Raw genomic sequence first — 11,523 nt, 5'->3', positions numbered from 1 at the left:
TCTAACCTGTCAAGCCCCCTCAGGATCTGATATGTTTCAATAAGATCACCTCTCATTCTTCTAAACTCCAGTGAGTACAGGCCCAACCTGCTCAACCTTTCCTCATAAGACAAACCCCTCATCCGAGGAATCAGCCTAGTGAAACTTTTCTGAACTTTTTCTCCCCCCAAAAAATGCTTTATTCATAAAAATCTGTAAAAAAAAAAATGCATGACAAAACAGTTCAAAACAGCACCAAGTTGACATTCCAGAGATGTAGAGGAAAGGATAGCGAAGATGATTCTCAACAGGGGCGAGAGTAACAGGGTAGTTGTTATGGGGGACTTTAACTTTCCAAATATTGACTGGAAATACTATAGTTCGAGTACTTTAGATGGGTCAGTTTTTGTCCAGTGTGTGCAGGAGGGTTTTCTGACACAGTATGCAGACAGGCCAACAAGGGGCGATGCCACATTGGATTTGGTACTGGGTAATGAACCCGGCCAGGTGTTAGATTTAGATGTAGGTGAGCACTTTGTTGATAGTGATCACAATTCGGTTAGGTTTACCTTAGCGATGGGCAGGGACAGGTATATTCCGCAGGGCAAGAATTATAGCTGGGGGAAAGGAAATTATGATGCGATTAGGCAAGATTTAGGATGCGTAGGATGGGGAAGGAAACTGCAGGGGATGGGAACAATCGAAATGTGGAACTTATTCAAGGAGCAGCTACTGCGTGTCCTTGATAAGTATGTACCTGTCAGGGAAGGAGGAAGTTGTCGAGCGAGGGAGCCGTGGTTCACTAAAGAAGTTGAAGCGCTTGTCAAGAGGAAGAAGAAGGCTTATGTTAGGATGAGACGTGAAGGCTCAGTTAGGGCGCTTGAGAGTTACAAGCTAGCCAGGAAGGATCTAAAGGGAGAGCAAGGAGAGGACACGAGAAGTCATTGGCGGATAGGATCAAGGAAAACCCTAAGGCTTTCTATAGGTAGATCAGGAATAAAAGAACGAATCGAGTTAGTTTAGAGATACAGCACTGAAACAGGCCCTTCAGCCCACCGAGTCTGTGCTGACCATCAACCGCCCATTTATACTAATCCTACACTAATCCCATATTCCTACCACATCCCCACCTGTCCCTATATTTTCCCTACCACCTACCTATACTAGGGGCAATTTCTAACGGCCAATTTACCTATCAACCTGCAAGTCTTTGGCATGTGGGAGGAAACCGGAGCACCCGGAGAAAACCCACGCAGACACAGGGAGAACTTGCAAACTCCACACAGGCTGTACCCGGAATTGAACCCGGGTCGCTGGAGTTGTGAGGCTGCGGTGCTAACCACTGCGCCACTGTTCCGCCCTAGATTAGGGACAATCAAGGATAGCAGTGGGAAGTTGTGTGTGGAATCAGAGGAGATAGGGGAAGCATTAAATGAATATTTTTCGTCAGCATTTACTGTAGAGAAAGAAAATGTTGTCGAGGAGAATACTGAGATTCAGACGACTAGGCTAGATGGGATTGAGGTTCACAAGGAGGAGGTGTTAGCAATTTTGGGAAGTGTGAAAATAGATAAGTCCCCTGGGCCAGATGGGATTTATCCTAGGATTCTCTGGGAAGCTAGGGAGGAGATTGCAGAGCCTTTGTCCTTGATCTTTATGTCGTCATTGTCGACAGGAATAGTACTGGAAGACTGGAGGATAGCAAATGTTGTCCCCTTGTTCAAGAAGGGGAGTAGAGATAGCCCTGGTAATTATAGACCTGTGAGCCTTACTTCGGTTGTGGGTAAAATGTTGGAAAAGGTTAGAAGAGACAGGATTTATAATCATCTTGAAAAGAATAAGTTCCTTAGCGATAGTCAGCACGGTTTTGTGAAGGTTAGGTCGTGCCTCACAAACCTTATTGAGTTTTTCGAGAAGGTGACCAAACAGGTGGATGAGGGTAAAGCAGTGGATGTGTTGTATATGGATTTCAGTAAGGTGTTTGATAAGGTTCCCCACGGTAGGATATTGCAGAAAATATGAAAGTATGGGGTTGAAGGTGATTTAGAGCTTTGGATCAGAAATTGGCTAGCTGAAAGAAGACAGAGGGTGGTGGTTGATGGCAAATGTTCATCCTGGAGTTTAGTTACTAGTGGTGTACCGCAAGGATCTGTTTTGGGGCCACTGCTGTTTGTCATTTTTATAAATGACCTGGAAGAGGGTGTAGAAGGGTGGGTTAGTAAATTTGCGAGTGACACGAAGGTCGGTGGAGTTGTGGATAGTGCCGAAGGATGTTGTAGGGTACAGAGGGACATAGATAGGCTGCAGAGCTGGGCTGAGAGATGGCAAATGGAGTTTAATGTGGAAAAGTGTGAGGTGATTCACTTTGGAAGGAGTAACAGCAATGCAGAGTACTGGGCTAATGGGAAGATTCTTGGTAGTGTAGATGAACAGAGAGATCTTGGTGTCCAGGTACATAAATCCCTGAAAATTGCTACCCAGGTTAATAGGGCTGTTAAGAAGGCATATGGCGTGTTAGCTTTTATTAGTCTGGGGATCGGGTTTCGGAGCCACGAGGTCATGCTGCAGCTGTACAAAACTCTGGTGAGACCGCACCTGGAGTATTGCGTGCAGTTCTGGTCACCGCATTATGGGAAGAATGTGGAAGCTTTGGAAAGGGTGCAGAGGAGATTTACTAGGATGTTGCCTGGTATGGAGGGAAGGTCGTACGAGGAAAGGCTGAGGGACTTGAGGTTGTTTTCGTTGGAGAGAAGGAGGAGGAGAGGTGACTTAATAGAGACATATAAGATAATCAGAGGGTTAGATAGGGTGGATAGTGAGAGTCTTTTTCCTCGGATGGTGATGGCAAACACGAGGGGACATAGCTTTAAGTTGAGGGGTGATAGATATAGGACAGATGTTAGAGGTAGTTTCTTTACTCAGAGAGTAGTAGGGGCGTGGAACGCCCTGCCTGCAACAGTAGTAGACTCGCCAACTTTAAGGGCATTTAAGTGGTCATTGGATAGACATATGGATGAAAATGGAATAGTGTAGGTCAGATGGTTTCACAGGTCGGCGCAACATCGAGGGCCGAAGGGCCTGTACTGTGCTGTAATGTTCTAATTCTAATTCTAAAAAAAAGGTGCAAAAGAAATCAGTTTTCTTCAAAGCAGGAGTGAGTTGCCACACAACCCTTCCATTCCTTTTTTCATGTCGTGTACATTTTACAGCAAACCCACATTTGGTGTATGCAGCCCGAGGGGTTTCCCATGGGTCCAGCCCCTCAGTTCACTATGGTGGGGCGACTTTACACTGTGGTCTTTCCCCATTGAGCCTTTGTGACGGCAGCCCCAAGCTTGAGTGCATCCTTCAGCCCGTAGTCCTGGACCTTGGAATGTGCCAGTTTGCAACACTCGGTGGTGGACAACTCTTTGCGCTGGAAGACCAGCAAGTTTCGTACAGACCAAAGAGCGTCTTTCACCAAATTGATAGTCCTCCAGCAGCAGTTGATGTTTACCTCAGTGTGTGTCCCTGGGATCAGCCCACAGAGCACAGACTCCTGTGTTGCAGAGCTGCTTGGGATGAACCTCGACAAATGCTTTTCCACACATGCTTTGCAAAGACACATTCTAGAAGGAGTCTCTTCACCACGCAGCCACCTCAAGGGCAGCGTGTGGAGGGGGATAGACTCCGGGTGTGCAAGAGGGATCTGACGGGGAGGGCCCTTCTCACCAGCAGCCAAGCTACATCCTGGTGCTTGTTTGATAGTTCTGGTGATGAGGCATTCCGCCAAATGACTTTGACGGTCTGCTTGGGGAACCATCCTACCGGATCCACCATCTCCTTTTCCCATAGGGCCTTGAGGACATTCTGTGAAGACCACTGCCTGATGGATGGGTGTTCAAAGGTGTTTTCCCGCAGAAACATTCCCACATAGGATAGTTGGTGCGACACGGTCCAACTGGATGGAGCGTTCCGCGGCAATGTGACCAGGCCCATCCTTCACAACAACGGGGACAGATAGAACCTCAGCACATAGTGACACTTGGAGTTTGCGTACTGGGGGTCTACACACAGCTTGATGCAGCCGCACAAGAAGGTGGTCATCAGGATGAGGGCGATGTTGGGTAAATTCTTCCCGCCCTTATCCAGAGGTTAGAACATCGTGTCCCTCCGGACCTGGTCCATTTTAGACCTCCAGATAAAGTGGAAAATGGCTCGGGTGACCACCACAGCGCAGGAGTGGAGAATGGGCGACTTGCGCCACGTACAGCAACAACGTGAGCACCTCGCACCTGATGACCAGGTTCTTACCCACAATGGAGAGATTGTTGCTCCCACATGCTCAGTTTATGGTGGACCCTGGCTTCCCTGAACTTTTTTTTAATTTCCAAAATATACTTTATTCATAAAAATCTGCAAAGAATTACATGACAAAACAGTTCTAAACAGCACCAAGTCAAAAATTACAAATAATGCAAAGGAGGTCAGTTTCCTTCAATACAGGAGTGAGTTGCCTCACAACCCTTCCATTTCATTTTTCATGCCATGTACATTTTACAGCAAACGGAAATTTCCCAAAACAGTTCGAGGGGTTTTCCATGGAGCCAGCCCCTCAGTTCAGCTTGGTGGGGGGACCTTACACTGTGGTCTTTCCCCATTCAGCCTTTGCTGCAGCTGCCCCAAGCTTTAATGCGTCCCTCAGCACATAGTGCTGGACCTTGGAATGTACCAGTCTGCAACATTCGGTCGTGGACAACTCTTTGCGCTGCAAGACCAGCAGGTTTCGGGCAGACCAAAGGGCGTCTTTCACCGAATTGATAGTCCTCCAGCAGCAGTTGATGTTTGTCTCGGTGTGCGTCCCTGGGAACAGCCCGCAGAGCACAGACTCCTGTGTTACGGAGCTGCTAGGGATGAACCTCAACAAAAACCACTTCATCTCTTCCACACCTGCTTTGCAAAGACACATTCCAGGAGGAGGTGGGCAATCATCTCTTCCCCACCACAGCCACCGCGGGGGGGAATTGCGCCGAGGGGACGAGACTTCGGGCATGCAGGGAGGATCTGACGGGGAGGGCCCTTCTCACCACCAGCCAAGCTACATCTTGGTGCTTGCTTGAAAGTTCTGGTGATGAGGCATTCCACCAAATGACTTTGGCGGTCTGCTCAGGGAACCATCCGAGAGGATCCCCCGTCTCCTTTTCCCATAGGGCCTTGGGGACATTCCGTGCAGACCACTGCCTGATGGATCGGCGGTCAAAGGTGTTTTCCCGCAGAAACTGCTCCACGAAGGATAGGCAGTACGGCACGGTCCAACTGCATGGAGCGTTCCGCGGCAATGTGACCAGGCCCATCCATTGCAAAACCGGGGACAGATAGAACCTCAGCACGGAGTGACACTTGGAGTTTGCGTACTGGAGATGTACACACAGCTTGATGCAGCCGCACACGAAGGTGGTCATCAGGATGAGGGCCACGTTGGGTACATTTTTCCCACCGTTGTCCAGAGATTTGAACATCATGTCCCTCCGGATCCGGTCCATTTTAGATCTCCAGATGAAGCGGAAAATGGCTCGGGTGACCGCCACAGCGCAGGAGTGGGGTATGGGCCAGACCTGCACCACATACAGCAACAAAGTGAGCACCTCGCACCTGATGACCAGGTTCTTACCCACAATGGAGAGAGATCGATGCCCCTCCCTTCCGAATCATATCCCCAGCACCTTCAGGTAGTCTGACCTGACGATGAAGGGGACAAAGGATCGGTCAGCCCAGTTCCCAAAGAACATGGCCTTGCTCTTGCCATGGTTAACTTTGGCTCCCGAGGCCAGTTCGAACTGGTCGCAGATGCTCATAAGTTTGCGCACGGACAGCGGATCCGAGCAGAAGACGGCGACGTCATCCATGTACAGGGAGGTTTTCACCTGAGTGCCTCCACTGCCTGGGATTGTCACCCCTCTTACGCTTGCATCCTTCCTAATCGACTCAGCAAAGGGTTCAATACAGCAAACAAACAAGACCGGGGAGAGAGGACAGCCCTGTCTGACTCCAGATTTGATCGGGAAACTTTCCGATTCCCACCCGTTGATTGAGACTGCGCTACTGATGTTTGTGTAGAGCAGTTGGATCCAATTGCAGATTCCCTCCCCAAACCCCATTTTGGAAAGCACGTCCATCATGTCGGTGTGCGATATCCTGTCAAAAGCCTTCTCCTGGTCCAGGCTGATGAGGCAGGTGTCCACCGTCCTGTCCATACATAGGCGATCGTATCCCTGGGTAGTGCGAGACTATCAGAGATCTTCCTGTCGGGTACAGTACAGGTCTGATCAGGGTGAATCACCAACTCCAGAGCAGACTTGACTCGACTGGTGATGACTTTGGACAGAATCTTGTAATCAACATTAAGCAGTGAGATGGGCCGCCAATTTCTGATTTTTGCCCTCTCCCCCTTCCGCTTGTAAATGAGGGTGATGATGCCTTTCCTCATGGATTCTGACATGCTGCCGGCCAGGAGCATACTCTCGTATACTTCCAGCAGGTCCGGGCCGACCCAGTCCCACAGGGCCGAGTACAACTCAACCGGTAAGCCGTCGCTCCCGGGAGTTTTACTCGTCTCGAAGGACTCAACGGCTTGTGTCAGCTCGTCCAGAGTTAGCGGCTTGTCCAGTCTCTCCCTCCTGCTGTTATCTAAGACCTCTGTGATAGATGACAGGAAGGACTGGGAGGCTCTGCTGTCTGTGGGCTTCGCGTCATACAGCCCAGCATTAAAGTATTTGCTAATCCTTAGTATGTCGGACTGTGAAGACGTGACTGAGCCATCCTCTTCCTTCAGGCTGCTGATAACAGAGCTCTCTGTGTGTACCTTTTGGAAGAAGTAATGCGAGCACATCTCATCCTGCTCAATGGAGCGAAATCTGGACCGGAAGATGATCTTGGAGGCCTCCGTGGCAAAGAACGAGGCCTGCTGGCTCTTCACCTCCTGGAGGTCCTCCTTGACCTCGACCCCCATTGATTGCAGCCTGAGCAGATTTTGCATACTTTTCTGGAGTCGGGACATTTCCCTCTGTCTCTCTCTCGCCCTCTGAACACCTTTGTGGATGAAGAACCTCTTGATGTTCTCCTTGATCGCTTCCCACCACTGAACTGGAGACTCAAAGAGAGGTTTCACGGTCCTCCAACCTTTGTAATCCCTTTTGAGTTCCTCAACGTTCTCTGGGGTCAGCAGTGTAGCATTGAGCTTCTACCTCCCTCTGCCAACCCGCTGGACGTCCTGTAAGTGACAGTGGTCGGAGAAGAACACCGGCTTGACATCGGTGGATCTGACCGTGACAGCACGGGACACAAACAGGAAGTCAATCCTGGAACGGGCAGACCCGTTCGATCTTGACCATGTGTATCTGCGCTGCGCTCCGTCTGCAGGTTTGCTGAAGACGTCGTGCAGTTTGGCATCTTTAACTGTTTCTATTAGGAATCTGGACGTAGTGTCCAGTTTGCTGTCGTCACTGCCGGATCGTCCAGCCGCATTGATGATGCAGTTGAAGTCACCGCCTAGGATGACTGGCCTGGACGTCGCCAGCAGCAGTGGGAGCTGCTGGAAGACGGTCAGCCGCTCGCTGCGTTGTACCGGGGCGTACACGTTGATCAACCGGAGCGGAGCGTTGTTGTCCCTTACGTCTGCTACGAGGAGGCGACCGCCCACCACCTCCTTAACTTCGGAGATGGTGAAGTTACCTCCCCGCAGCAGAATACCCAGGCCGGAGGAACGGCAGTCATTACCCCCCGACCAGATCGATGGCCCATGGGACCACCATCGTGACCACTGCCTGTAGGTGCTGAGATGTGGTATTCCACACTCCTGCAGAAACAGGAGGTCGGCTTTGACCTTGGCAAGGTAATCCAAGGTTGAAACATATCGCGTAGTGGATTTAATGCTACTCACATTTATGGATGCAATCCTTATACCCATTTTTAAAAAGTTGGTTGTTGCTTCCCATACCATTTGTCCTTGCTAGTCCCAGTCCTTCGGGATGTTCCTGCATACCCATAGTGTCCGCAAGCTGTTTCACATTCGTTGGGCTCAGAAACCCCTCCTGGTTTTTCATGCAGGGTTTGTTCCGCTGGGTTGACATCGGGGGGGGGGGGGGTCTTGTAGGCAGTAAGGATAGGGTTGCCCACTGCTGTTCCCCTCTGTTCCTCCTCGAAAACATCACTGCTCCCTGCTTCCCGGAGCTGAGGTGCGCCAGATATGTCTTTGCTCTTCGTGTCCCGGAGCTGGGATGCGCTGGCCATGTTGTTAGGTGTGGCGCTTTGGGGTTGGGGCTCGCCAGGCCCATCACATCTTCCTGTGTCCGGGGGCTGGGGGGCGTTATCTTCCAGCTCCTTGGAGTTCTGCCGCTTCTTTTGAAGGGGCCGTCGTTCCAGCACTTCCTCATCCAGTGAAGAGGAGCTGTTGTAGTCTGTCTCAGAAGTTAGTCTCCTCTTGCCACTGGTTTGGGTGGTGACCTGTTCTTCTTTTGGAGGTCTTTTCTTTGTGGTTTTCCTTTGTACCACTTTCCACTGACCGGTTTGTCCATCTGCTGCCTCCTCGTCCATTGATTCTGTCTGTGGAGGAGGGGTTTCCGGATGCAGGGGAGGTGCTGGGTCGCTGGTTTCAGCTGCCTCCCCTTTGTTCTCCTTCTCAGGGAGAAGTTCCTCACTGCGGAGAAGGTTGCTTGTCTTCTTTCCAGCACCGGACGCCTTCGTCGAACCTTCTCCCGGCCTTTCCTTGGACCTTGCCGCCTGAGCATAAGTGAGGCAGCGTTTGGGGCAGGTTTTGTAGAGATGGCCTGCCGCACCGCACAAGTTGCAACACTTAGTCTGCTTACAGTCCTTGGTCTGATGGCCTTCCTCCTTGCAGTTCTTGCAAACAACCGTGCTGCAGTTAGCTGCCGCGTGACCAGATTTGCCACAGGTGCAGCAAAATCTGGGCTGCCCAGCGTAGACCAAGAAGCCTCGACTTCCCCCGATAGCGAAGCTGGAGGGAGGGTGGATCATGGTTCCACTGGCATCGACCTTCAAGGTCACCTTGACCTGCCGCTTGCTGGTCCAAATCTCAAAGGGGTTCTTGACATCAGTGCTGCTGCCGGCCACCTCGACGTACTTGGCGAGAAAGGTGAGTCCTTCCACCACCGGAACATGGGTGTTGTAGATGTGAATCGTCACCACCTGGTCACGTTGTGAAGAGTGCCTTCACTGTGAGGATCGACAACGGCGCCTGGTCCCCTTTCTCCTTGAACGCCTTCAGGAACTTGATGCATCCTGCCACATTCTTGAACATCATGTCGAAATACCCACTGCTGGGGAAATCCTGCAGGCAGAAGATGTCCGAAGCTTGAAATCCACAGCAATTGATGAGGATTTTCTTGATGAAGAAGGTGCGATCGACCAGTGCATCTCCTTCCTTGTCCTTCACCACCACCCGAACGGTGTTCCGCACTCCCTGGCCTGAAGCGCGAAGATTGGTTATAGCCATTTTACTCAAAGCCTACCCAGGATCAAAAGCCAATGATCATGCTTTCTTCTCTTCCAAATAAGCACCGATAAGAACAGATACTACACTTGATCTTAGCCAAAAGGCCCTTATTTATGTTTAAAATACTAGTCTGGGACCCACTCTTCTCTCCCTCAAACTGAATGTAAAATACAATCATATTATGATTGCTACTACCTAGGGGCACCTGAACTATGAGGTCATTAATTAATCCTATCTCGTTGCACAATGCCAGGTCTAGTATAGCCTGCTCTCTGGTTGGCTCCAGAATGTATTGTTCCAAGAAGGTATCCCAAAAACATTCTATGTATTCCTCATCTAGGCAACCTCTGCCCATCTGAATTTTCCAGTCTACATGTAGATTAAAACCCCCCATAATTATCGCTGTACCTTTCTGACAAGCTGCCATTATTTCTTCCTTTATACCCCATCCTACAGTGTGGTTAATGTTAGGTGGCCTATACACTGCTCCCACAAGTGACTTCTTGCCTTCATGATTTCTCATCTCTACCCAAACTGCTTCTACATCCTGATCTCCTAAACTTAGGTCATCTCTCTTAATTGTGCTGATACCATCATTAATTAACAGAGCTACCCCATCACCTTTTCCAAGCTTCCTGTCCTTCCTAAATGTCATGTCACCTCCAATATTCACATCCCAATCTATGTCGCCCTGCAGCCATGTCTCTGCAATGACTATCAGATCGAGATCGTACTTATTTATGCTATTTGTGCTCTCAGTTCATTTGTTTTGTTTCGAATGCTCCATGCATTCAGATACAGAGCATTTAGTTTTGTCCTTTTATTATTTTTGTCACCTCTAGCCTTATCTGTTGATTTACTCTTTGATTTGTATGCTTTGTCTCTTCCTGTCTCGGTCTCTTTATCATTTCCCCTATTTATACCTTTCTCTCTTGCCTTGTCTCTCCTCCTTGATTCACCATATCTTCCCAAATTTGATCCCTTGCCCCCACTATTCAGTTTAAAACCGTCTCTACTTCCCGAGTTATGTGGCTCGCTAGAACACCGGCCCCAGCATGGTTCAGGTGCAGACTGTCCCAACGGTACAGCCACCTCTTTCCCCAGTACTGGTGCCAATGCCCCACGAACCAGAACCCACTACTACCACACCAGACTTTGAGCTGTGCATAAGTTTCTCCAATCTTATTTGTCCTATGCCAATTTGCATGTGGCTCAGGTAATAATCCAGAGATGATTACCTTTGAGGTTCTGCTTCTTAATTTGCTGCCTAGTTCCTCATACTGACGATGCAGAACCTCTATCCTTGTCCTGCCTATGTCGTTGGTACCGACATTTACCACGACAACTGGATCCTCCCCCTCCCATTGTATGTTTCACTCCAGCCCTGAGCAGATGTCCTTAATCCGAACACCAGCAGGCAACACAGCCGTCTGGACTCTTGCTCTTTGCTGCAGAGAACAGAGTCAATCCACCTTACTATACTGTCCCCTACCACCACTACATTCCTTTTTTCTCCCTCTTTGAGCCGCAAACACTTACTGCAGACGTGTTTGCCCTGGATCACACTGGCATCCAGGAACTCCCACATGCTGCAGCTGTGACACATCACCTGTCCTGTCATCCTTAACGTGTTCTAATTAACTACTTAATTATTTTATTCAATTATTTATTTTATTGTATATTTTATTAAGCTTACCACTAGTTTGTTTACTATTTTAAACGTTAGGACTAAAATGGAAATTAATCACTTACCAGATAGTCATCAAGCATGCAGCTTCTTCCAAATCAATGAACTACCTGCTTGCCTGTGATGTCACAGCTTAACAGATCCTCACCAAACAGCTCCTTCCACTGCACCGAAGCAAGAACCAAATCCTGGAAACTCACCCCAGCGGCTCTCTGTTTCCCTGCTCTCACTCTCCATTGTGATGTCACTCCTGCCTTGCTCTGTCTTCAAGTCTGTGCTTTTGACGCACTTCTCATCTCTCTGTTCCATCGTGCTCCTGTGTCTCTGGTCCAAAATTAGACTTTGATGAGAAACGAACCCACACCTT

Source organism: Heterodontus francisci, unplaced genomic scaffold, assembly GCF_036365525.1.
Source record: "Heterodontus francisci isolate sHetFra1 unplaced genomic scaffold, sHetFra1.hap1 HAP1_SCAFFOLD_59, whole genome shotgun sequence".
In the NCBI taxonomy this organism is placed as follows: domain Eukaryota; kingdom Metazoa; phylum Chordata; class Chondrichthyes; order Heterodontiformes; family Heterodontidae; genus Heterodontus; species Heterodontus francisci.
The sequence above is the reverse complement of the archived record's forward strand: the minus strand, read 5'-3'. Positions refer to the sequence as shown.